The sequence below is a fragment of the Zootoca vivipara genome, chromosome 7 (assembly GCF_963506605.1).
Source record: "Zootoca vivipara chromosome 7, rZooViv1.1, whole genome shotgun sequence".
In the NCBI taxonomy this organism is placed as follows: domain Eukaryota; kingdom Metazoa; phylum Chordata; class Lepidosauria; order Squamata; family Lacertidae; genus Zootoca; species Zootoca vivipara.
This window is the reverse complement of record NC_083282.1, coordinates 85,584,508-85,612,299: the sequence shown is the minus strand read 5'-3', so window position 1 is coordinate 85,612,299 and position 27,792 is coordinate 85,584,508. Positions and strand designations below refer to the sequence as shown.

General features: G+C 42.6%; 1 protein-coding gene across 2 annotated transcripts in view; it reads right to left on the bottom strand.

Moving 5' to 3' along the window:
• Nucleotides 1-27,792, bottom strand: part of CDH4 (cadherin 4) — a 756,000-nt gene that overhangs the window by 451,582 nt on the left and 276,626 nt on the right. The gene's annotated exons all lie outside the window — the stretch shown is intronic.

Below are 27,792 nucleotides of genomic sequence, written 5' to 3'. Positions count from 1 at the left end.
GATATATCAACATCTGAGCACACATAGAGTGGTTGGTTGCAACTTTACCAAGTATTTATGAACAGTGGAATCCTACACATGCCAACTCAGAAGTAAGCTCAGCTGACTTGTATATACGATTGCAAGCTAACGGCACGATTTAATATGTCTTTTTGTCCCTTCTTAGGGCTACACTCTCACAAAGAAATATACAAATTAAAGCATGGGAGGATATCTATCTGACACATTCTTACTTGGGAGTGAGCCGCATTGAAGTCAATGGCACAAACTTGTGAGTGAATACTATAGGATTGTGCTGAAAAAGCTCTTGCATTTTAAATAGCCATGCTATAACCCAGGGAAATAAGTACGTACACACACACACACACACACACACACCCCACTTAAGATTCCTATATAAATTTTAAGTACAGGAGACATAAGAAGCCATTGTGCAGAAAAGGGAAATGAGGCATGTTATTCTGTGTAGCAAACAGAATGGTTTGCAAAGGTACGGGTATCCAGAGGTGCTAGCATAGTTAAATAAGGAATTTGCTCTTTGGGAAATAGATGCATGGTTTTAAAGCATTCAGGAGAAGAAAGTGTATGAAAAATGCATTTGAAAGTTGTAAAAACACATCAGAATGACATTTCTGGGAAGAGATTTAAATTATGCATATGGCACACTTTAATGGTCTGTGTGGACTTGGCTCTTTTTTTTTTTAACAACAAAAATCCAATAATGACAAAAAACAGTCTGAATCATACTGTTGCGGAGGAGAGGGCTTTAGAAAGATAGTAGCAGTCGGAGGCAGAAATGTTTCTGTAGACCAGTTGCTGTCCTCAGGTCCTGCTTGTGGGCTTGCCATAAGTACCTGGGCGGCCACTGTGAAAACAGGATACTGGACTGGGTCATTGCTTTCTACAGAGACTGGCAGTGGCTCTCCAAGGCAGGAATCTCTCTCAACCCTAGCTGAAGGTGTTGGGGATTGAACCTGGGACCTTCTGCAAGCCAGCAGGTGCTCTGTCCCTGAGCAACATGACAGGAACATGACAAGAAGCAGAATATATGCACGACACTTTGCTCTGGTCCAGTGTTTTTTTTCCCCTAGAGTGATAACCACCTATTTGATTTGTGCAGGTTGGAGCTCCCATAACTGAATGCTCCTCCAGATAAATAAAAATGTGTATAGACAAACGACTTCCGGACAGTAAGAGCTGTTCGACAGTGAAATTTGCTGCCAATGAGTGTGGTGGAGTCTCCTTCTTTGGAGGTCTTTAAGTGGAGGCTTGACAGCCATCTGTCAGGAATGCTTTGATGGTGTTTCGTGCTTGGCAGGGGGTTGGACTGGATGGCCCTTGTGGTCTCTTCCAACTATATGATTCTATGACTTGCATGGTAAGGAGGCAGTTAGGCTAGAAACCTTTCCCTTGACTTCCAGTTGTACATGAAGGGCTATTCCCCCCCCCCCTTTTGGTATCATATCTCCCCACTCCAGCTGTGGTTTGAGATTGTACTCTCAGGCAGAGGAAGTCGCTAGAATTGGTTAAGTCTGCTTACTGAAAAGGACAGTGGCCATCACAGCACAGAGGCAGGGGGTGGGACTGTCACAAAAATCAACACAAGCCACAACAAATGAAGCCACCACAAGTTTTCTGCTTAAGCCAAGACTGTGTGGTTTGTGTCCTACCAAGCTGAAAGTAGAAAAAACCCTGCAATTTCAGAAGAAGTTACCTGAGACCTTGATAGTCTGCAGTACGTTGTTGGAAAGCTGAATTTGACTGTGTGCGTGTTCACAGTTACGCAAGCTTGGCTTTTCATCTATAGGGAAGCATATTCTTTTGACAATACAGCCTAAGCTTCCCAGTAACATATATCACATTCCACCTGTTTAGCATTTCTTATTGTCAGGGCCACAACTGCATAAACCGACACAATATTGAAGCCAGCAGAATTTATTGCCTAAGATGGAAAATCCACAAAGGACGTCAAAGTTAACATTTTCTGCGCAGCTCAAAACTTTTGCATATTCAGTAGCTGGAAAAAAATGGCCCCTTGCCTTTTTGTTTTTGCTGTTTCTGAATAAAATATTGAAAATCTTATTGCTTGCCCAGTGAGCTGAAGGATACAAACAATGACAAAAAAGTATCTATTATTTTTCTGTAATTATCCATCATGTTCTTACTTTGTGGTTTATGGAGGGATAATTTTGCCTTCCAGTTGTATATAACTGAGCACTTAATCTTGGGTGGAAAAACTAGCACTGTGATAAAATGGCACATGGCTTTGGCTGCAGTGCTTATAAACAGTTTGCTTCTTTCATAATAAAATATTTAAGCCGAACATTGAACTTGTTCCCTCCAAGGATCAGGACTTTGAATAGCCCCAAGCCTGCCATACCGTGGATTGGAAATGCTCCTTTTTAAAAAACAAACCCAGAAAAACAACAACTTCAAAACAAGGTATTAACTGATGTGCTGTGTAATGGATGTTCTTAAGCCCTGGCAGACCTTTTAAAATCTTTAAACTATTAACTTCCTGGGGAGTTAATAGATCCCAGGAATAATTGTTAAAGTTTAAAGTGAGTCTTCCCCCCTACCTTTTTATAGGGGCGAAAAAGGTCAACACAATAAAAAAAATGCCATCAAGCTCCTAATATTTACCCTCAAATGAGCTGCCTTTGGAGTCAAATAGTTTGGGGAGCTCATTTCACACTGGTTGACATTTTGGGTCAAATGGTCTTGGATCAGCTCACGGCGATTGTGCCAAAAGTTTCACCAGAAGGACAGACTGGCATCAAAAGTACCTTTCTGCGCTTCCTACAGGTGCCTTCAAACAAAATGGTGCTTTCTCATTTCCCCTTCTGCCCTTGAGGCTCTTATCAACATCCGATGCCACTCCTAAAGTTTAGCATAGCTCTGGGAATAGGCTTGTGGAATTGTTGGATTCCGTTTGTAGAATGCAGATGGCTGCACCAGTCTAATCTGAGGTGGGGATTGGATCAGGCCCAATGCCACCATACTGTTCCTCCTCCTTGTCCATGGAAGTCCCCATTTCAGGGCTCTCTGTGGGCTTCCAATGACTGGCAGAAGTTCTCCAGAATTTCAGGATATCCCCCAACTTTATCTGGATATGCTGGGGTCTTCTGCATGTCAAACAGATGTTCTACCACCGAGCTATAGCCCCTACACATTGTGTTATCAGCTGCTGAGCATGCTAAAAGGAGGGATCCACAGAAGTTTGTGAGTACAACACGAACACCACATTTGGCCTGTCAAGGTTTAGCTATAAAACTAGAGGGGGGTGGAAATAGGCAGATGGCTTATTGACTGAGCGAATCAATTGCTTTTGTTATCCAGGCTCACGAAACCATGCATTATATATCAGCTTTCCATGTCAAACGGTCTCTGCTCACTTCAGGAATGAGGTTTCCTCCACTTAACAAAAAAAGTGTGCAGGTTAATTGAAACAGGTGTTGGAGCAAGTCAATGAAGCTGCTTGGATGGACATGACGCCAGAGCCTGAGAAAAATCTGTGGTTTATAACTGCACGGCTCTCTCAACTCCCTGTGATAATTAAAAATAGAGTCGAGTTTCATTGCAAAGGGGCGAAGAGCTCTGGTGGAGAAACTGAAGGAGGGAAAAGTAGCAGATGTTATATACAGACTCAAAAAAGGAGGCTGAAGGGATCATGGTGCTGGAAGTGCCACAGAAGGGATCGGATCATTCAGTTTGCAATTTAAGGGTTAATTATATTAATGCTCCAGGCAGATAACAAGAGGGAGGGAGGTGGAGGTGCTGCTTAGCAACCAAGGAGAGTGCCATGATCTTCGCTGAGGTAGCATGAGCTATAGTTGGCAATTCTCAGGGAATTTTCCATTTGGATGTTTGATGAAATGTTTTCTTGTTACATACAAGGCCTGAGCTCGGAAAGGCAAAACCTTCCTGTTCCTTTCTCCTCAAATTATACACTGTTTTTGTTCTGTTTCCTCAGTAACAGCCCTGTGACATGAAACAGGTTACCCAGCTTTAGTGCATTGGCTAATGTCCAGACATCTGAAGTACCTTCATATCATTTTGGTCCATCTAACCCAGAAGGAACAAGTGACAGCAGTCCAAGTAAACTGCATTGCAAAATCTGAGAAGTGCAAATTTCAAAGGATAATGACGTTTTATTTCGCCAGACGTGTTAGCACTTGTTGTCTGGTCCAAAGCATTAAAGTACAAATGGAAAGAATCAGTCAATCTTAGGCTATTTCCTCAATCGTTCTGCAGATAGATTACCTAGTCTACAGCAAACTGAACTGAATAAGCTTGGGTCACCATTGACACATGACATCTCTATGGCCATTTCATACTGGGGATCTGATGAGATGACCTCAAAGGGCCCCCAGCCTCCATCTAGATGAATAACTACATTTGTGTATGTGTGATAGGGAGGGTCATCTTTGCATTTCAGTTATTTCCTTCTAGATTCTCAGAAGAGTCAGATGTTTTTAATTACCCTTCTACTATAATTTGATTATGGCATCAGCATTCACTGAATTACCCTTCTACTATAATTTGATTATGGCATCAGTATTCACATTGCTGCAGTGCATTTTTTTTCCCCAGCACTGGCCCGCTCCTATTTTTAAACCCCACAGCTGGCAAAGTTTGCTCTTGGTTCAGAGTTGGAAGCAGAAATTGTCAGCCGCAATACGGTCTTGATGGTGAATAAATTTGAAAGCAAACAATGCTTTTGTGGGCTCTCTTGAAGCTGAATGCTGTTCTTGAGTACAGAGAGATTCTATCAGTGACATTGGACGTTGCATGGGCTTGCATACAAATTTGGGTTTAATTCCTTCGAAAAGAAAAGTACTACAATTAGGGATGATGCAAAATTCCTCAAGTGCCAAGGATAATTCTGATGACAGTGCAGGATTCAGATATTAGGCACATATTGCATATTCCCCACCTTACAAATATTGAAGGGGAAAGGGGAGTTCAAGTTTTGTATTAGAGATAGGGCTGAGCGAAAAACTCCTACCCAGTTCTGCAGAATCTGCATCAGACTTGGACTCAAAATGTTGAGATCCTTGCAGAAAGGCGACAGGATCACCCATACTACTTGTATATGAGATATTGTCCTCACTCCAAATGGGTTTCATTTGCCCTTAGTGATGGTATCAAGTAGCCAAACCTGATTGGCTACATAGTGTTGTGACATCATCATGTCCACTCTAGGATCCCTAACTGGTTTTGATCAGTCGAGGAAGAACGAAACCTGCTTCATACTACATTGTTTACCATACCTGTTTGCCATAAACTAGGGATAGAGAACCTGTCCACCCACCCACAGACCATTAGCAACTCCCATCACCACCAGCCAGCATAGCCAGGGGATCATGGGAGTTGTAGTCCAGTAACTGGTTCCCCTTCCCTACCACAAACCCTCAAATTATCTCTGTCTACAACTCCCGTTTTACATAAACATTAGACAATGTGGCAAGACGGCGAGTGGCTTCTCTTGCCCCTCTACACGTGTTACTGTCACTCTAATTATGACGGGCAATTAATGCGGAAACAAGTGTTTGTCACAATAAATCTCCTTTGCAACATGCAAATAATACAATTGTATATTTATGCTGCTTTCCATCCCAGAGGATCCCAGAGCACTTCAAAAATGTCCAGGCAGCAGCTGTTTGATAGCAGCAACTAAGACTGAACAACAGTTTAGGGGCAGAAATCAGAGAACAGTGCTGTTCCCTGCTGAAACAACAAGGGGAATTTAGGTAAGGGAAAATGTAATTACCCATGCTGCCATTTGGCCAATATGCCTGGAGGGCTAACATCTTGCCTTATACAAAATGTTGCCTTGAACCACTCTGAGGGCATTCATCTGTTGACAAACAGGGATTTTTTTTAATGTATTGGGGAAGATTGTACAACACAAACACAGCTGAGAATTCTAATTGAAGCTGGTTCTAGGTTCTTTATAACATGCAAATGAAACAAATGGCTTATTTTGGATTACCTTGATGATGTGTGTGTTTTTTAAAAGCCCCCCCCCCCGCCCCCGCCCTGCCACTGACCATAACAGCTTAATGAACAAAATGAATAAAGAGGGCAAAAAGCATCTGAAACAAGGCAGAGCCAGAATCTCTTTGTCCCCACAAATCTGCACTTTTTTTATATGTAAGAAAATGCACAGGCACCAAATATATTCCTATCTTCCTACATAAGATGTCCAAACTACTTTAATAATAATAATAATAATAATAATAATAATAATAATAATAATAATAATAATGGAGATTTTTAAGAGGCCTACTGGGAAATTTTGAACGCAACATTGGTGTGCAGGACTCACATTTAAACCTGTAAATATGAAACTCCATCACATATTCACGCAAGTCAATTAGGCCTATGGCTAACACAAAGTCTTTTAATCTATGAACAAAGTGGCAGAGGGGTGCAAGTCAAATTTATCCAACATCAGGATACATTATTATAGCCTATTAGCTAAGTGGAGCCTTGGAGTTCCAGCCATAGCTGTCAAGTTTTCCCTTTTCTCCCGAGGAAGCCTATTCAGCAGAAGGGAATTTCCCTTAAAAAAGGGGAGAACTTGACAGCTATGGTTCCAGCTTAGTTAAGTATAATTAGGGAAAACCCTGGGGAGAGAGAGAGAGAGAGAGAGATAGATGGTTAAATCCACTTCCTGTTTCATTGTTATGTGGATTATACGTGGGATTCAGGGATTTTGTTCACACAGCACATAGTCTAGCTATGGAATTTGCTCCACAAGCTGTAGAGTTAGACCAGCATTTGCCAAACTTAGTTCTCCAGCTGTTTTTGGACTACAATTCCCATCATCCCCTTGACCACTGGTCCTGCTAGCTAGGGATGATGGGAGTTGTAATCCAAAAAAAAGCTGGAGATCCAAGTTTGGGAAACACTGGGTTAGATGGTGAAAAAGGTTGTCCATGGCTACTAGTCATGATGGGTATGTTCCACCACCCCTGGCAGAGGCAATATGCCTCTGAATACCCACTGCTGGGAATCAAATGCACGGAAAGTGCTTTTGTGGGCTGCTTGTGGTCTTCCAATGGGCATCTCACTGGCCACGGTGAGAAAAAAGGATGCCAAACTAGATTGGCTTTTGGTTTGATCCTGAAGGATTCTGCTTGAGTTATTACCTTTAATATTGAGCATAGCCAACACAGTACAGAGTTGAGCCCTCACCTTTCTTTAATGGGGAAAAATATATATATTAAGGACACCCCCAGTGATTGTTTACTGCCATTCTTCTATGGGGAAAGGATGAACTCTATGAATTCAATGAAGTTCGGCCTTTGTCATCAGTCTCCTCTCAAACAGCCGCCAACAGGAAATCAGTTTGGCAAACTGATATAAGCAAGCTCGCTGCACTGCCGAGGAGGCACCTTAAACAGAATTTTCTAGCTAGTTTCATCTTCATGAAAGCAAGAGGACACCAAGGAACCTAGTTTAATGTCTTTCGAAGCACTATAAAAATAATCAGTGGGGTGTCTATCTCAGGGGATGAGAATCAGTGGCTCTCCATATTTTGTTGGACTTCAGTTCCCATCAGTCTTATCCAATATGGACAATGGAATGATGGGAGTTGGAGTCCAATGACACCTGGAAGATGGCAGGTCCCCCATCCCTGGGCTAAATATCTATTGACATTTATTTCTGCTTTTTCTTCTTCTTTAGTTCTGTTTTTTTTTGGGGGGGGGGAGAAATACTTAAGAGGCTCCCCCCTCCCTTGGCAATTAAAAACAGTCATCAACACTGCATTTCACCCTGGTTTTCCTTGACAATCCCTTATGATTAAAAGACTCGAATAAATACCTGCAGCTTATCCTACGTTTGCAAAAGTAATGAAAACATGCAATTTTAGCAGTATGCCTAATTATTTCTTTTTTAAATTCTTTATAGTGCGTGTTTTGTTCTGACTTGGTGTGATTTCCTCCTCCCACCTTGGTGCAGTTTTTATATCATGATTTCTCCCGCCTGGAACACAAATTGCTTGTTTAGTTATGAGCGTCAGTGATTGGCATACATTCATCCTTAATTACCTGATTTGTCTCATTGTTTCTTTGTGCTCCCCACGTTAACTGTTGGCCGCCAATTTAGGAAGGCTTCACATGGCCAAATTCTCATCTGATGGGAAGGATCGCCGTTCAAGATAAGGGGCCTGGAACAAATACTATTTCGGGAGAAAAGCTTCTTCCTGTGACAGCACATGGAAACCTCCTCCCCTCCATGCTCATCAGATGACTTGAGACACCAGGTGAATATATTTTTATTCTAACATTCTTATTACATCCTCCAGATTATCCCTGGATATCCTCTGCAGGCAATACTATTTTTTCTGCTGTCCTTGTCTAGGGTTAAATAGCTTTTTAAAAAAGTCTGCTTTGTAAAGAAAAGTTTATTAGCAACCTTGGGAGTCTTTGTTAAAGTACAATGGCAGATTTTTTTAAATGCTTCTAGACATACAATGGAGTCCTGAATGATTCTTCTTTGTCAGAAATGGAAATCATACAATTGTGCCACAAACTGGTGTCTCAACAATGCATCTGCATCGTGTCTGGCTTTTTGAATTACAGCAGAGGGTGTGAGCACATTCTCAACCTCCTTTACTCCAGAAGGTGGAGTTTTGGCTCAGGTAAGCGTCTGGAAAAGACCACAATTGCATGAAACCATCACCACTGGTTCATTGGGGCTCTTGCCCACATGTTCCTCATCGCCCACAAATCAGTCGGGAAGGAGAACGTCAGCTAGGAACCACATGGCAATTGAGCTGTTGACAGCAACATTAAGGTCATTATTAAAGCTTTGGTCTAAAACAGGCATCCCCAAACTGCGGCCCTCCAGATGTTTTGGCCTACAATTCCCATGATCCCTAGCTAACAGAACCAGTGTCGGGGAAGATGGGAATTGTAGTCCAAAACATCTGGAGGGCCGAAGTTTGGGGATGCCTGGTCTAAAACATAAGAAGGGCCTGGTTGGATCTGACCAAAGTCCAAGTAGGCTGGCATCCTGTTTGGCAATAGTGGCCAATTAGAACCCCTCCTTCCAATAACAGCATAAAACGTTATTATGGGGAACGAACAGACCTGCAGAAATGTGCACCGATTTTCTGAACATGTTTATTTTTGTCTAGGCTAACTTTCCTACGCTTATGACTCTGGGAATTATGAGAGGCAGAAGAGAGAGAGAGAGAGAGAGAGAGAGAGAGAGAGAGAGAGAGAGAGAGAGAGAGAAACCTTATCTCTGGTCCCTTTCTCTATAGCCTGCCTACATATTCATTCTCTCTCTCTCTCTCTCTCTCTCTCTCTCTCTCTCTCTCTCTCTCTCTCCCATTTGTTGATGCCATTTAGAACTAGGCCCAGGTTGCTATTTGGGCTGTTGAATTGTGCAGATTTTGTACTATTATTATTGTTGTTACTGTTGCATTTAAATGATTCCCAGGTGCTCCGAAAGCTTTTGATCAAAGAGGGTAGCACATGTCTTTTTAGAAAAGGACTATAACCCTCTCTGTTCCAGTTTACAAAAGGCTCCCCTGCCTTTTTTTCCAGACTGTGTGTGATTCTTATTCACAACTGTGTCCCAGGAAGTTGTTTCAAGCCTGTGTCTAGAGATAAGAGATCTGGGATTAATGGATCCTCAGCTTCTTAACTGAACCAGTTAGGGCCAAGCATATTTGTCTCCTATGGGTAGCCTTACAAACCAGACGCAGCTGATGGTTAGAGGCTTCTCCAAGGAAATACAACTTAAATGTACAGTACAGTGTTGGCCTGGGCATGATTTCTATTAATCGGAATCCAAGTCCCCCCCTCCCAACTTCCAATGAATGCATTAACTCTGGCGGCAAAAACACTTTGCAAGACTCAACATTAAATCACTTGGCTTTCCTTTGAAATGTTGGGCTTTTGTAAAAGAAAGAAAGGAACAATCAGTTTTACCTAAAATTTATTTGATTTTATTTTTCCCTTGGAGTTTCCTAAAACGCTCTCTCTCTCTCCCATTTTGTGTTAAAGAAAGCTGGAAAAATTATGGTAATTTTAATGCCCATTCTTCTCTTTCTCTCTCTCTCTTTTTTGTGAACCACCCTCAGTTTATATGTATAAATAACTAAATGCTCTTATTAGAGCTAATACATTCACTCTAGCTTGTCTCTGTGTGAAATTGCAGGAAAATCAGCTTCCGTCTTTCCTTTTGATTTTCCCAACACAAGCCCAGTGTTTTTGATCTGTTATTCCCTTAATGCCTAGTTTGTCACTGGGGCCACCTGGCCATTATAGGAAGGCAAAGGATGACTCTTCTGTTGGCAGGAAAAAACAAAGAAAAACCCAACATTTCTTCTAGGACCAAACATAATCATGCCAGCATGGCGGTCAATTTCGGCATGCATTAACTGAAATGGCTGTCAATGACCACCAGTAATGGTATTCCAACAGAGGCTCTGGAATGTGTCAATCACACAGAGTTGTCAATTGCCAACACCAACATCGCCAGGAATCTGCTGGACCACTCATTTAGAGCTCCCAATGAGGTTGTTTGCTCTGCTTTATAACTAACATTTTTATTTCTTTTAAGTAATTTGAACAGCAAAGGTTAACACCAAAATGACCCATTAACTATGAAGTCCTAATCATATAGGCTCAGAAATAAGCTATCCTGATTTCAATGGGGTTTACCCACAGGTATGGGGTTAGGACTGTAGCCAGGCACACTATTTCCAGGCCCAGATTCGCAGAGCCCCCCGTTTCTCAGCAGAGCTTCCATTCACAGGGGGAGAGTAGCAAGAAGCCCCATGTGGAAGCATCAATTTCTCTGCCACCAAATAATGTCTCTGAACCCACAGGTTGCTCAGAATGCAGCCAAACAGAGGGAGCATAACCCAAGTGGTATTGATGTAAAAGCACTCTACCTCATGGCAGAAATCAATAGCTTAGCAGGCATTCCAATGTGGAGCCCAGTTGAATGGACCCAAGATCCCCTCTCAAATCCCTGTCTGAGAGTGAGAGCAGGAGGCAAATGGGATCTGAGCAGAATTTCCTGTTGAGTCAGGCATAGCCAGAAGTCCACAGATGCCATTCTCATTAAATTCAACATTGCCTTCCACTGACAAGGTCACAGCTGTATTCCTAAGTGAGTACTCCATCCTATGCATACGAAGTCTAAAGTGGGTGTATTTTATAACAGGAAAAAATAAATGTTAGCTTCCCCCCAGGAAACCTGACATAACCTGATCACATTGTGGTACACCTTCAAGCCTCTCTGTCATTGTTTATTTAAACAACAACAACAAACACATTTTTAACCTTAAGCTTCTCAGAACTTCAATCACAGCCTGTGTATACTACTACTACTACTACTACTACTACTAATAATAATAATAATTTGTTTTTTAAAAAATATATCCCGCCCATCTTGCTGGGATTCCCTAGCCACTCTGGGCAGCTTACAACATACAGTATATAAAAACACAACAAAGCATCAAACATTAAAAAACAAAATATCCTATACAAGCAACAAACCAACCAATAAATCAATAGAAACCAATAATAATAACAATAACAATAATAAACAGTTTACAGTTATACCCAAGTTAAAGGAACAATTTAAAATACAACATATAAACAGTTTAAAAGTATTATGATTACAAAAAAAATGTGATCATGAAAAAAACCCCTAAGGTGTTTTCTGAAAATATCAATCTTAAGGCAGACTAAAGACTTACACTGTCAGCATTCACCAAAATGAGATGCCTCCCTTTGTGTTGTGGGAGTTCCATAACTTAGTGTCTGCCACAGAGAAGGTCCTCTTCTGGGCCACTGCCACCCTGAGTGTCTGAGGATGGTTTCTTCTGCTGAACCTAACGCCAGGGGGCAGGGGGGGGGGCTTCCCTCCTAAAGCTGGGGGGGGGGAATTGTGCAAACTAAGGGTGGTATTCAACTATGTTGTACTCAGACTAGGTCCACTGAAATTAATGGACCTCTCTTAGTCATGTTAATTTGAGTTGTTCTGCTCCGAGTAATATCTAGTTAAGTTCCAACCTAAACACACACACACACACACACACACACACACACACACACACACCCAAGTGATTGGGGATTCAAGTCCTGACTACACTGGACCATGCTGGAAGAGATCTCCATGCTGGATGGGAGGAGATCATGTAACTTTTCCACCACCTCTGCACCAAACTAAATCCACACACTACAAAATCCTAATACTGACCAAATTACCATCCATGTACAATAGTCTAAAACCCCTGAAATCAGCAGATGGCTCCAGAATAATTCCTTAAACGTCTGGTGCTTGCATTCACATAAATAGCCACATGACCATTGGTGATTTCAGTTGCCAATTTCTGTAAAATGAATGATGGTAACAGGGTGCCCAGATCTACTCCTGCCTCCTGCTCTCTAACAATTGTATTCAATAGTACACTAAAAACTAATTCATTCAATGACTTGGACAGGGCCCAAGCTGCCCGAATAATCAGCATAAACAGAAAATTATTCCGAAGGTTCTGTTTGCTGGGTTCTGGAAATGGAGTGCAATTAATTTTCTGTCTTCCTGGGTGAAAATATTGGATAGAATGCCCTTTTCGGAAGCAGCAGCCTTTAGGTTCTCTTACTTGCAGTATGAGATGACTGCTATTTTTCTTGTCAGCACGGGAACCAAACAAAGAGAAAGGACCACAGCAAAAATGCCACAGAAACAGGGAATCTTTACTGCAGAAGTTAACTGTCTGAATATAATTATGAATTTAACAGTGTACTTGACTGTGGAAGACTTGTATGTTGCAGTTTTTTGTCCAAAGCCAAACTTTTTGGGGAGGGGGGGGGGCAGGAGGAAGAGGATATGTCTCCATCATATTTGGTGCTATTACTCCTTATTTTCTTCCATACACCTCCAAGTATTTCACTAAAAACAGTTTCAGCTCAGTGCTATTATGGACTATATGTGATATATGCAAGTAAAAAATTCAAAGTGTAAAAGAAGGAATGGCTTTTGTTGTGATTGTTTAAGTCTTTTGCCAACCCAGTCTGTAATTGTGTCCAGCTATTCAAGCTGGGCCCAGTCTTATTCAACATCTTTATCAATGACTTGGGTGATGGGCTTGAGGGCATCCTGAGCAAGTTTGCAGATGACACCAAATTGGGAGGGGTGGCTAATACCCCAGAGGACAGGATCACACTACAAAATGACCTTAACAGATTAGACAACTGGGCCAAAGCAAACAAGATGGATTTTAACAAGGAGAAATGTAAAGTACTACACTTGGGCAAAATAAAAAATAAAAAGCACAAATACAGGATGGGAGAAACCTGGCTTGAGAGCAGTACATGTGAAAAGGATCTAGGAGTCTTGGTAGACCACAAACTTGACATGAGTCAACAGTGTGATGCAGCAGCTAAAAAAGCCAATGCAATTCTGGGCTACATCAATAGGAGTATAGCATCTAGATCAAGGGAAGTAATAGTACCACTGTACTCTGCTCTGGTCAGACCTCACCTGGAGTACTGTGTCCAGTTCTGGGCACCACAGTTCAAGAAGGATACTGACAAGCTGGAACGTGTCCAGAGGAGGGCAACCAAAATGGTCAAAGGCCTGGAAACGATGCCTTATGAGGAACGGCTTAGGGAGCTGGGTATGTTTAGCCTGGAGAAGAGAAGGTTAAGGGGTGATATGATAGTCATGTTCAAATATATAAAAGGATGTCATATAGAGGAGGGAGAAATATTGTTTTCTGCTGCTCCAGAGAAGCGGACACGGAGCAATGGATTCAAGCTCCAAGAAAGAAGATTCAACCTAAACATTAGGAAGAACTTCCTGACAGTAAGAGCTGTTCGGCAGTGGAATTTGCTGCCAGGAAGTGTGGTGGAGTCTCCTTCTTTGGAGGTCTTTAAGCAGAGGCTTGACAGGCATATGTCAAGAATGCTTTGATGGTGTTTCTTGCTTGGCAGAGGGTTGGACTGGATGGCCCTTGTGGTCTCTTCCAACTCTATGATTCTATTATTCTAAAAGCAAGCACAATACGAGCCTAAGCTGCTCTTGGTATACTGGCCTTTGACTGAGTCTCTTGAACACAAGGCCCATAAACAAAACAGGAACTTGGGGAAGGCTGACAAGTTCTGTGGTGGAGGAACCTATTTTGTAGAAGGGTTACATGTTCAAACAATGGCACTCCTATTCCTGGCTCTCTAGTAGCGGGTCGAGGAAAGAGCTTCTCTGGAGATTTTGGCAAGACTTCTCCCAGACAGGGTTGGCTGTGCTGGACTCGATGGAGCCTCTGCCTGACTCAGGAGAAAACAGCTTCTTGTAAAATTATGGATTCTTGAGAGCAATCCCACAACAGTGAGACATGCCAATAAAAATGCATTTGCTGTTTCTGCTGACACTTAACACAATATTATGAATGAAAGTATTAGCGTTGGCGCTGTGACAGCTTGTGATGTGCCCTCTTGGATTTAGTATACACACTAAGCTAGAAAATGAGAAGGGGTAAAAAAAAGAGAGGAGGAATCTTAAGTCTACGGATAGTGGTGTTACTTTAAAAAAATACAAATAAAGTCAATGATCTGCTTATGAGAAATGGAGACCTACTGATGCAGGCTGCAGGCTTGCTGATAAAAAATGGATTTCCCATAGCCGTGCCAATAGCAGTGGGAACTAATTGTCCTGAGTTTGCTCCTTCTGACCATCCTGCATTTGTTTTTTTGGCTCATGGTGGAAGTCCCAATCAATCACCAACCCCGGCTATCTCTCACCCATAAGAAGGCTGCAATTAAGACACAGCTCCTGCGTATTCAGGGAAAGGAAATTGATACAAGATTATCTGAACCTGATAGAAGCTGAGCGTGGAACGGCTCATAGATCTCTAGCTAGCCTCCCCCACCCCATCTATAGCCAGATTTCCATCTTCTGCTCTCTCGTTTAATGGCTTTGGATGTTGCTGGAAGTGCCAGAAAGCGTATGCGTAAAGGACTCGTGGTTCAACTGTAATGGGTCCAAAGGGAAACCTGAACTCAAGGTGCAGGCGCAGCTTGTGCTATTTTCCCCATCCAAGCTTATCTTCAGACAACACATTATCGTCAGGACCAAAAGGATGTAACAATCCCAGTGTCACCGAAAACAAATAAAATGTCAAGTTATCTCCATAACAGACAGCTGTGTTACCGTCCAAAATAAAAATAAAAAATCCCTTCTGACATAGGGTAACAGCTGTTATTGCCAACAATACTACCTGCTCTCATCCCTTTGGTTTTGGTATCTTGTGTTTCTTTGTGGCCAATAGATATTCAGTCCCAACACTGGAACTGGCAAGAGATTGGGATGTGAGTCGATGTCTACATAAAGATGGCAATCTAGCAAACAATGAGATCTTGTTACAACCGTTTCCCCGCAGGTGCAAGGCATATAGATATACGTGTGGGGTGGGTGGGTGGGTGGTATAGCTCAGCTTTCAAGAACTGCATAGAGCACGTGTGTGCAACTTCCAAAGGTGGAAGCACATTACTGGTATTTACAAAATAATTTGTGAGTCACTTTACAGCCGTCAAACAGGTGCTCCAAAATACACCAAAGCAAAATTAAATAAAAGCAAGGTGCATATGTTAAATGAAATAAAAATCATCAGTACAACTGAGCCAGCATAGCAAGCAATATAAGGCCAGGTTAAAGGTAAAGGTAAAGGGACCCCTGACCATTAGCTCCAGTTGTGACCGACTCTGGGGTTGTGCGCTCATCTCGCATTATTGGCCGAGGGAGCGGCATACAGCTTCCAGGTCATGTGGCCAGCATGACAAAGCCGCTTCTGGCAAACCAGAGCAGCACACGGAAACGCCGTTTACCTTCCCGCTGGAGCGGTTCCTATTTATCTACTTGTACTTTGACGTTCATTCGAACTGCTAGGTTGGCAGGAGCTGGGACCAAGCAACGGGAGCTCACCCCGTCACAGGGATTCGAACCGCCAACCTTCTGATCAGCAAGCCCTAGGCTCAGGGGTTTAACCCACAGCGCCACCTATGCACAGTCAAAGGGTAAAGCTCTTCCTGGGCTGCATTGCTTTGGGCTGTAAGATTAGCACAATCAAAAGCTTCCCTGCACATAGAAAATACAGCCTTTTGCGGGAAAGGCTACATTGAACCCTTCCTTCCTGGCATGCTAGCTCTAGTATGTGCATGGCTAGTATTTGTGCATGAGGTTTGGGCACAGAAATGTGCAAACACACAAGCCTCCTCATGCATTAAAGGTCACAAACCAAGAAGAGTTCATTCAGTTCCTGCATATGAGGGAGACCTGGGACGCTCTTGCTAGCCTCACAGCCCAGTCGCGGAACTCTTACATCACAGCATAAAAGTCTGCAGGAGTGACGCCACAGTATTTGTGGAGGCTCCCGTTGTGATTTAGAATCCTGATTGCACGGCAAGCAACATGACGGCTCCTGGCCACTGATTCTGCTTGGAGTGCTTCTGCCCACCACCACTGCAATATAAGCCCACTACGGCTCATGAAAAGAGAAAGAGGCAAATAGGGTCACCTGTCTGCCTTCTTACTTAAAAACCAGACCAGGGGGTTGGCACTGACTGTCAGCTTCTTCCTCCTTAGTCTCTGTAGAACTCAGCAGGGAGAAGGATGGGGACAAAACAAGAATTGGTTGGCTTCACCTGTCTTTGGCTCCTATCTACTGTTGGCCTTCCACTCTGCCCATCCCAAAGAGCACCAGTGACTATTGCCAGGATCTACTCAAACCTGGAGCCAGGCCTGGGGAAAGCAGCTTGCGGGGTAGAGAAGTGGCAGGAAGTTTAAGCATCTCCATGCTGATTGCTTCTCCATGGCAACTGCCTTCTGCTTCACCATACCAAGCACAATGATACACTTAAAACATCGCCGAAGAATTGATGCTTTTGAATTATGGTGCTGGAGGAGACTTTTGAGAGTCCCATGGACTGCAAGAAGATCAAACCTATCCATTCTGAATAAAATCAGCCCTGAGTGCTCACTGGAAGGACAGATCATGAAGCTGAGGCTCCAATACTTTGGCCACCTCATGAGAAGAGAAGACTCCCTGGAAAAGACCCTGATGTTGGGAAAGATCGAGGGCACTAGGAAAAGGGGACGACAGAGGACGAGATGGTTGGACAGTGTTCTCGAAGCTACGAACATGAGTTTGACCAAACTGCGGGAGGCAGTGCAAGACAGGAGTGCCTGATGTGCTATGGTCCATGGGGTCACGAAGAGTTGGACACGACTAAACGACTAAACAACAACAACAGGCAAACTAAGGCCCGGGGGCCATATCCGGCCCAATCGCCTTCTAAATCCGGACTGCGGACGGTCCGGGAATCAGCGTGTTTTTACACGAGTACAATGTGTACTTTTATTTAAAATGCATCTCTGGGTTATTTGTGGGGCAAAGGAATTTGTTCATTCCCCCCCCCACAAGGTCTGAGGGACAGTGGACTGGCCCCCTGCTGAAAAAGGTTTGCTGACCCCTGACTTAAAACATCCATTGCAAACCATACAGAATTGAGTGGAAAAGGGGGTGGAGGGGAAGGAAGGGCTAAGCGCCCCTTCCCACTTTCCTATTTCCCTGCCCCAAATCCCCTCCCCCCAAAAAAATCCCCACTGTGTTCTCTTAATGGTTCATCTACCTAATTTGCACCTTTTGAATCAATGTGAGAATTGCAGTGCAGACATCCTCCAAAATCTGCACTTTCCGAATGTTGGAATGTTGTAACTCACCAGGCAAGCAATGTGTACAACAATGCATCTAGTAGAATAAGTTGTGCATAAAGGTGCATGGATTTGTGAGGGGAAAAAAAACATTTAAATTTATTATATTAGGGAGAAGTGCTCTGCAAAAAAAAAATGGTTACACTGAGCAAAATTTCATACAAGCATGTGCATATTATAGGACATTAGCAAAAAAGATGGATTTTAATTATTTTTTTTTAAAATGAAAATGGCAAACTGGTGTGGAAATGTGGAGTTCTGAACTTAAGATGGGGGGGGGACTGAACTGGAGATATTCACCGGTCCCTAGCTGAGGTCAATGGGATTTGGGGGCTCAACACCATCTTGAAATCTGCAAGTTCCCATCCTTGTTTCAAGAAGACATGATATTCTCTATCCTATTGTTTGTAATCTCTCCTGATGAAGAGCATCACAGCTCAACAGGCATTGTTGCTTGCCGTTTTCCTTGAAGAGACCCTTGAGACACACTTATGAAACTTCCTCAGTCACCTTTATCAGTTTTAACTACTTTTATGTCTCCTAGAATTGCCGCATCATGAACCACGGTATTAGAAGAACTTGGTGCTGTCAGCAACTCTCCCTTCGGCTCCAGAACTTTTCACAACTTTGTTTGCAGAAACCCACTTTCCTAACACTTCTCATAAATAATAACAGGTCATTTCACTTGGAAGGAATCAAGATTCTCATTTCATTTCTACAAATAGTTCTGGCACCTTTTCATTGAGGACATTTGCAAGCATCGGTTCCATTTTCTGTTGCAAAACCAGTACTTTAATTTTAAGCAAGATGCTGTTTTTCAAGTGGCCAATTCAAGCAGCCTTTTTTTTCCAGAAATGGAAATTAGTCTTTTGCAGTTCTTTTCACTTAAACCCTAGACAGCGACTGTCAAATTAGGAAACCATTTGGAGTGGTTTCTGTGTACAAGCCATTGTTGCATTCTTCTGGGACTCCAAAAGCCTTGGGAAGAATATTCCTTTCTACTCCCATGAACATCCTCTGTTTAAAGGCTGGATAAATCGGAACAAATGCATTCTGTGGAAAACCGTTTGCTCTAATTCAGCACTAAAAAACAAAGGTTTCCCGGGGGCTGGGGAATGCAGTGGGGCAAACAGAAGTGTGGTTGAGCCCTATATTTGCCTGGAGGAAGAAGATGAGGAGGAGGAGCGATGAACTTCTTGCTGATTACAGGCTTTACTCTCTTAAAATATAGGTGTACATTTATGATTAGTACCCCATCAACTCTGGATGAAAAATGGTGTGAAATGACATACAGTTGTACCTTGGTTCTCGAATGTCATCCATTCCGGGAGTCCGTTCGACTTCTGAAAACATTAAAAAACCAAGGTGTGGCTTCCGATTGGCTGCAGGAGCTTCCTGCACTCAACCAGAAGCTGCGTCGGACGTTCGGCTTCCAAAAAACGTTCGCAACGTAACACTCACTTCTGGGGTTGCGGCGTTCGGGAGCCAAAATGTACGAGTACCAAGGCATTCAAGAACCAAGGTACAATTGTACACTAAAAGCAATTTGATGGAAATGGGCCAACTTTGAAATGGCCACACTGTTTGGGAGAAAGAGTGGGATAAAAATTAATTAATAAACACAGACAAAAAATGACCTGTTCCTTCCAATCCTGTGCCCTGACAACTGGCAGAAGGAATTTGTAAAGTTAGGTTCATGTTCTCTGCCATGTGACCTCATATGTGTGAACCACAGATTAATATGTTCTCACCGAAGTCCTTGTTGATACCTTCAGAGATTTGCAGATGTTTTACCTGTTCAGGAATCTCAATATTTTCCTTGCACTTCTTTTTTTTTGGGGGGGGGAGGGACGACTGCATGAGGCCAAGTTCACAAAACACTGGATGATTGTACTCGGGGCCCTTTGCATCCTTGCCCACCATTCCTCCTGCAATGTCTGGCTTTTTCTTGAACTACAACTAGGAGCAAGGGAGATGAAGTTCTAAGAAAAATTCTGAGTACAGCCAGAGGGAATGCAAGTGAGCAGGCAGCACTGAGAGACAGAGCTAAACGGGGACTCTGAAGGCTATGTTAGTGGTTGCTGGGACTGGCAGCTACCAAAGTCATCCAGAGCTTCTCACTATGTGGGGCTTCTTTCACATGCCCATTTGAACCAGGGCTTACGTCAGGGACCAGCAGTTGGATTCCTCTTCATGGAGACTGAGGACTCTAGACCTGAAGAGGAAGGGGATGGAAGGCCAGCCCCAGAGGTATGCCTACCCATCGAGGGGATGTTGCACTGCCCTCCTCTGATTCTGAGGATTCCACTGTGCAAAACCCTTGAAGACCTGAGTCTCCTCCACTCCATCACAGTAGATGGTTTCTGGAAAAGACTCAAGCTGCATCTTGCAGTACAGGCGGTACTAACAACAATTACTAGGGCTATGCACCAGATTCAACCAAAATCCAAGGCCTACCTAGGATTACTGCTTGGACTCCCTCTGTTCTTCTCATCTCCTCCTCCTTCAATCTGGAGCAGATTTGGGGAAGGTACAGGGCATGTGCAGGGGAGAGAGCAGAACTCCCATTGTGCAAGCAGAAGTCTTTGTGAGGTGTTAGTAGAACATACCTGCCAAGTTGCTGTCGGAGAAATACGGGACCGGGCCGGAAGTAGCAGACCAGAAGTAGCGCTGCCACCATTTTGGAACTGGGCGGAGCATGCTCAGAAGTGACTTTTGATGCTGCTTTGCCCAGTTCCAAAATGGCCACCGCGCCAGAATAAACCGGGAAAAAAACAAAAAAAAACCTGTTTTTTCAGCTAGGAACAGCTGGAAAAACGGGGATTTCCCGGGGAATACGGGAGACTTGGCAGCTATGTAGTAGAATACTGTCCAATAAACACAAACACTGAAACACACACACACACACACACACACACACACACACACACACACTTTGCAGGCAAGTGGTGGACCAACAAAACTACATCTAAACAGGAATAGAGGGGTCTCTACCAAGAGGATTAAAATTGCAGTAGTTGGCTTGAGTGAAGGATGGAAGAGTTTGTTTGTTTGTTTTTAAAAAAAACCACCCTGTTTGCATAGGTATACTAGGGAACTGACAACGGCAAGTATCTACTTGAATAAAGAGATGATGGTTGCAGGTCTTCGGGGGGAAAGTAATGCACAGATGGGAAGAAAACAGATACAGACTGACAAGCTTGCCTACAAAAACAGACATATGTACTCATGGGATAAGTGGTGCAGACAGAAAAAGAATGTGCCTAATTATAAGAAATGTGCTCCGTTTATCACACAACACAGGATCCAAATAGTTTTCCATAAAGATCAAGATTGATTTGCTGACATACAGATATCTTTCAGTACCTGACTGATGACTTAACAACTCCCTAAAAACCAATGATTTCAACCCATTCTGGATTATTTAGTGCCTCTTTCATGGCTCGTGCCCATCCTTTGAGGAAGGGCTTGCTTCCACCTGGCACTCAAAATGTAGAAAATCAGCATCACAACATTTCGGAGTTGAGGCGTCCATGCACAAAGTGCCAAATGGCGGCAACAGATGGGGAAACCATACATTGCGAAGCACCAGCTAAGCAATTTAACATATGCAAAACCTGGAATTCATAACACATCACCTGACAAACGACAAAGATTAGTATCAATACCAGGAAGACAAAATATGCAAGAAGCATATCCGGAAAGCAGCAGAATCCTGCTAGCATCAACAGTAAAAAAAATAAAATTAAAATGAGATCATGTAGAATGACATGATCATAAATGTTCAAGGAAATCCATGTCTAACAACTCTTACTCCTCCAACAATTTCTTGTGGGGTGCGAAATACAGAGCAGTCAAATACCACATTCCTAGAGTGTACATAAAAAGGGGATATCTGGACCAGCCAGTCAGAACTTCCTGTTTCCTCCTGGGCTGGGACAAACTTCCTCTACATGTGACTAGATGTGGGTGTGACCTCATCTGTGCAGGTAACAACATAGCACAGGGGAGGCAGCCATCTCTCTCTCTAACTCCATTCCTCAAAGAAGCAACATCTCCTTAGCCTGAGATGCTCTCTTGGCTTCCAGCTTTCAGCCACGAGAGGACAAAGGAACTATATCCTTATGGGATAGACTCCAGGTGTATATATTTTGTAACTTAAGTCTGCCTTCTGGGATCCATTTGTGAACAGAACGTGTGAGTAAACTCTTTTATACTTTTATACAAGACTGCGTATTGTCTATTCCAGGCATGTCCAACAGGTAGATCGTGATCTACCGGTAGATCACTGGATGTTTGCGGTAGATCACTGGTAGATCATTGGCTCCCCCCAAAAAAGCTGAACAACTGTGGCTCCCCTATAAAAAGGTCAACATTTTACCTCCTCCCTGAAAATGGGCCTTCGTCCTTCCTAAAAAAAGCTCATCAACAACTTTGACCTGAACCCCCCAAAAGGGGGTAGATCACTGCCAGTTTTTAACTCTATGAGTAGATCGCAGTCTCTTGGGAGTTGGCCACCCCTGGTCTATTCTTTTTAGGAGGGAATAACAGGGGATTTACCAGGAAACTTATTTTAGAGGCTTATGCAAGCCTGGCAAAGACGTTATCCACTGTGCAAGTTTAAAAGGGGGATGTTACTCTGCTAAATTGTAGAACTTGTTAGCACAAGTTGGGAAGGATATAATTAAACAATGTATCCTTCTCCTGCCTCCCCACATTTCTGAGTGAGCAAACTGGGGTAGAAGAATACTGAATGAAAACTTGAGCAACCACAAGATCAAAGGCATCTTTCAAATTCTGAAGAATCCCAGCTTCTACCAAGAAACTAAAATAATAAATCCTACATAATGGGCTTGTAGGTTGTCTGTCTGCAACAGACCTTAATAAAATGAAAGGGGAGGTCTAAATCTCAAGTTACAGAGCACTTTCTTTGCATTGAGAAGGTCCCGGGTTCTCTCCCTGGTATCTTCAATTGCAATGGCAGTGCTGGGAATAGCCTCTAGCAGAAACCTTTAAGAGGCACAGCCAATCATAATAAATCACACTTGGCTGGATGGACCAACAGTCTGACTTATGACAAACCACCTTCATCTCACCACAGCTCATTGTGTATCTTTGTCCTTCAATGAAGTATATATTGAATGGGATACTTTTCTTCCTTTTTTATCAGCCACCATTCATTATTCAGGGAAGATTTTCTAAGCTAGCTAGAAGTACACACAGAGAGCTCAGAAGCATGAATATAAGCCTAGCTAGTCATTGATCACAGCGGGAATCTGAAAAATAGAGTTGTCACTAAATTACACCTCAAATTGGTAAAAGTTTCACACATTCAAGTTATTGAGTGGTACCTGCAATTACGATGTGTTGGAGGCAAAGTGCTAATAGACAGTTCCAGTGTGTTCGTTCACACAAACACAAACACACACACACACACACACACACGATATCCGCAGGATGGTTTGACAAAGCGTTTCAGTAAATGAAAATGTTTCAACAGGAGGGGGCGGCTTCACAATTGGATCAAACACAATCCTATCAGCTGAAGATTAAAATGCCAACCAAAGAACCAGAAATCAATTTGTAGGAGTGTATTTCAGCAACTTGCACAACGACTCACACAAACAAAATATTTTCGGAAGTGGGAATCATTCCCAAAGCCAGCCAGTGTGCAGGGGAAACAACACACCCTCTCTCTGTGTGTGTGTATATGTGTGTGTGTGTTGTGTGTGTGTGTCAGTGTCAGTGTGTGTGTGTGTGTGTGTGTGTGTGTGTGTATTTTTCCCCCCAAGGCATCTTTGCCTTCCAGCTGAGTTTTAAATTGTGTAAAAACTGTATCTCTCTTTTGACATTTCGTATTGTCAGAGCAGCAGGAGGTTAAAAGTGCAGAAAAGCAGAGCTGTGAAAATTAAGAGGACAAATGCTTTAATTAAGCTTTACTGAACTTCCAAGAAATTCTTGGCTGGAGCTAAGACTTAAAGCTACTGCATTTCATCTGAATTTCATGTCCCTGGTCATCATTATTATTATCATCTATCTATCTATCTATCTATCTATCTATCTATCTATCTATCTATATCTATCATCTATCTATTCTATATCATCTATCCAACTAACTGTCTATCTGGAAGTTGTTTGTCTATTCACTATGCATTTGAACACTTGTTAATATGTCATAACCAAATCTTGCATGATGGTTCCTGAGATTGAGCAGCAGGGTTTTGTCTATATTTGGGCATGGTTGGGTGCCATTTTGAATCAAGATGGCGGACTGAACATTTCAAAGCTGCACTGACTTTCTCGGGTTTCCAAGGATTCCTGAGCAGCACTGGATATGAGGCTGCTAGTTAAGCTGCAATGTCTTACACGCTTGCCTGGGAACACATCTCATTGAACTCAAAGGACTTACTTTGAGTAGACATACATAGGATTATATTGCAAATTATCCATAGCAGACAGTACAAGAGCCATTATCTCAGGCACCCGCAAACTCAGCCCTCCAGATCTTTTGGGACTACAACTCCCATCATCCCTAGCTAACAGGACCAGTGGTCAGGGATGAAGGGAATTGTAGTCCTAAAACATCTGAAGGGCCGAGTTTGGGGGTGCCTTCATTAACCAAAATGAGGATTTACTTTTCTGTAAACATGTACAGAATTGCATTGTAAAAATAGATGCATCACACAGAACTGAGCAAAATGACACCCAATTCCTCCTCTCCTGTAGTTTCCCAAAACATATATAAAAAGCTGAAAAATTGAATGCTGGCATTTCCCCAATCTTACTGGTTCTGTATTTTCCCTTGGAATGAGATATCATTGGAGTCGCTGGCAGGGTTTGAATAAACATTGCACAATTTTTCTTTATATTAGTAAAATCTATTGGAGTGATATGTATAGGAACATATATTGGAGTGATATGTCTGGCATTAAAATATGCAGGGATAATATTAACAGAGAAACCAGGAAAGGGAGCTGGGGGAAGTCGGAGGGGGGAAGGGAGGGGAAAGGGGTAAAATGTAATTGGATGGAAAATGGATAAATTCTTTGGTTTTGGTATTTGTTCTTTTCAATAAAAATAATCAATTTTTGTAACAAAAGGAATGAGATATCAAAGAATATGGAGTTGATAATCTATTCTTGTCCAACAGAACGTATATGACTTGTCCAGCACAATCTATTCTCCACATGTCGGCATCACCAAATCTGCCCTGTGTAGAACTTCATGAAACACATTTGTGATCAATTAAAGGTGTGGTGGCACCTGAACTTGCTTGCAGATATTAGTTGTACAGAGTCCTTTACTCTGAGATGCCTGTTGAACACTTTTCTGTGCTGGTAGGCTTATCCACACAGACCCATCCTTTGGTTGCATCTTATCTTATCATCATCATCATCATTTTATTTGTATTCCGCATTTCCATAGTTAAAACAATGCTCAAGACGGCTGACAACATGACAAGGTTTACATAATTACCAACAGTCATAAACAATAAATAAAACACACCAAAAGGTACACAACCAAATGGAAAACAATTTCCACATAAATCAAAAATCTAAAACTAAAAATACAACATTTATATCAATAACAATTTAAAATGGCATTGATAAAAAATAAAAACAATATTCTTGAATTAGTTTTTGGTGTGTTTATTGCTTTTAGATGCTTTCACTCAGTTTTGAGTTTTTTAACTTATTTTATTCTAAACTCCATGTTGTCTCTTTTTTATTTATTTTTATTTTAGCATGGAAGTGATGTGACGCTTCAGGAGAGCTGGGTACATTTGCCGCTACAAAGCTAAATAATTTTCCGCTACACCGTATTGTTTTAACAGGAGCTGCCTTTGAAGAATATATTGTGCTTGTGTTTGCTTGATCAAACACACGGGCATGCTCACCTGCGCCATCTAAATCATCTCTTTATTGGCATGGGGAGTTCTGTGTATCAACAGATGCCCCTAAGCCAGCCCTAGTCTCATATTAATGGAACAATGCACAGGAGTCTCTAAAACAACATCCAAAGACCACGATCTGTTCCGTACCAACGGGCTTTACAGGTGCCGCATGAATGACCAACTGAGCCGCGTGACCGGCTAGCTGATCCCGAAAATAAAAACAGGACACACATGACGAGATAACATTTGGAATTAGCAAATCCAGCACACACTGGAGGATTTGGTAGGGAAATGATGGGAGATGGATTTTTCGGCCCCCTGGAGATGGATAGATGAGATTTTCTAGTTGAGAAAGTTCCTATGCAAATGCCATGCATGGTCAAGCTAACTGAATAGTGGACTGTAGAAGGAACTCGGAGCCAAGGAACTCCTTTGTGGTTATCCAGGATGTGGCTGACTACTCACTGCATCGCCTTGGGCAAACCTCTCCCTGCCTTGTCTTCTGCCAACTGGAACAACACTCACTGACTGCCTGGACTTGTAAATGTCAAGTCAAAGGGAAGAGTTCTGAAGTGTGCATTCTTCTCCCAAATCCCAATATGTTTATTAAATGCAACAATATGGATAAGGAGGGTGCACAATCATCTGCTTTGATGGGAAATGACATGAGGAAATTTCAAAACTCCCTGGAGTTTTGAACCATTGCAGAGGCAGATTTAGGATTTAGGGGAGCACAACCAGTTTGGTTGTACCGGGTGCGGAGACTCAATTTAGAATGGAGCGTGAGTGGCAGGGGGGCGCTGAATTTTGGCATTGCACAGGATGCCTCATGGGTGGTGATTTAGAAATGAAATAAATAAATAAACAGACTGACAACTCCACCCTCAAATGCAGCCCATAGTTTTTGGTGACAGAAAGACCACAAAGCTCACTGAAATGAAATCAAGTGCTATATAATGGTAAGGTTCAAAGATTCAAAAGATTGAAATGTGCTGGAAATGTTTCAACCCCAATCCTCCTTTCATCCTCAATGGCAGTAACCATTTCACGTGCAATGCTTCCAGTATTCGAAATATTCAAAGCAGTGCAAGCCTTCGGCTTCTCGGGGCTCGATATGTGACTCTCCACAATCAATGCATCTAATTTTAGTCACCAGAGCCTGAGTTCCTACTCCATTAATAAGAGCCAGGACAACACATCCTAACCTAAACAGATGTTCTAAAGCTGTTCTGCGTGTATTGAGGAGTAAGGCACCATAAGAGAATAAGAACGTTAAAAAAGCCTGCTGGATCAGGCCAATGGCCCATGTTCAGAGATATTCCCATTTTACAGATGGAATATTGGAAGCGAAACAGAGTAGTTTGCAAGATCCAAAGCTCTAACTGCTCCATCGTGCCAGTGGCTGGGGTCCCCCAACCCCTGGAATTGTACTCCAAATGTCTTCTTCAAAATCCATTAGCACTATTACTCAAAGGCTCCCATCCCATTTCCTTATCTCGATGACCCTTTTCACTTGGGTTAACTTCTCCTTTCTGGTTACCTTTCCATCATTATTTTGTAATCCCCAATGTGATGTTCGGCTCCTATTGTGCGCAAATGCTGCTGCCCGTCCCCCTTTTGTTCAGGTGCAGTAGCTTGCCTTTGTCACTCTTTCACTCACATCCTTTTCTTGCGACACATCTAGGAGTTTATAGCTTCTTTAAGACACTAATAGCCATCAGATATGGCCATCTTTGACCAGTGCGGAACAAGCAGACATACATCTTGTTCACACTAGAAATGGGCAGGCATGTCCTTAGGCATTCGTAACCCAAGAACATGCATGCATGTCCAAAGTCTGTTTTGAGGGCCTAATCTGGTCCCCATGGCAGTATTCCTGGGGTAAAATCCCAAAAAAAAGCTCAACAACTTTGGGGTTAAATCCTAAAAAAAGAACTGTGGTTAGCCCTCACGCATGTTCACTTCATCAAATCTGGCCCTCTTTGAAAAATGTTTGGGCACCCTTGCGAGTAAAGCCATCCATACTTTTTTTCCAAAGAAGTTCTAGGATGCAATACACTAGGATGCAATACAAAGGGAGTCTTTCAGGTAAACAGGCCCCAAGTTGTTCAGGGCTCTATGTGCTAGTGACAAGATGTTGCCTATGGCCCGGT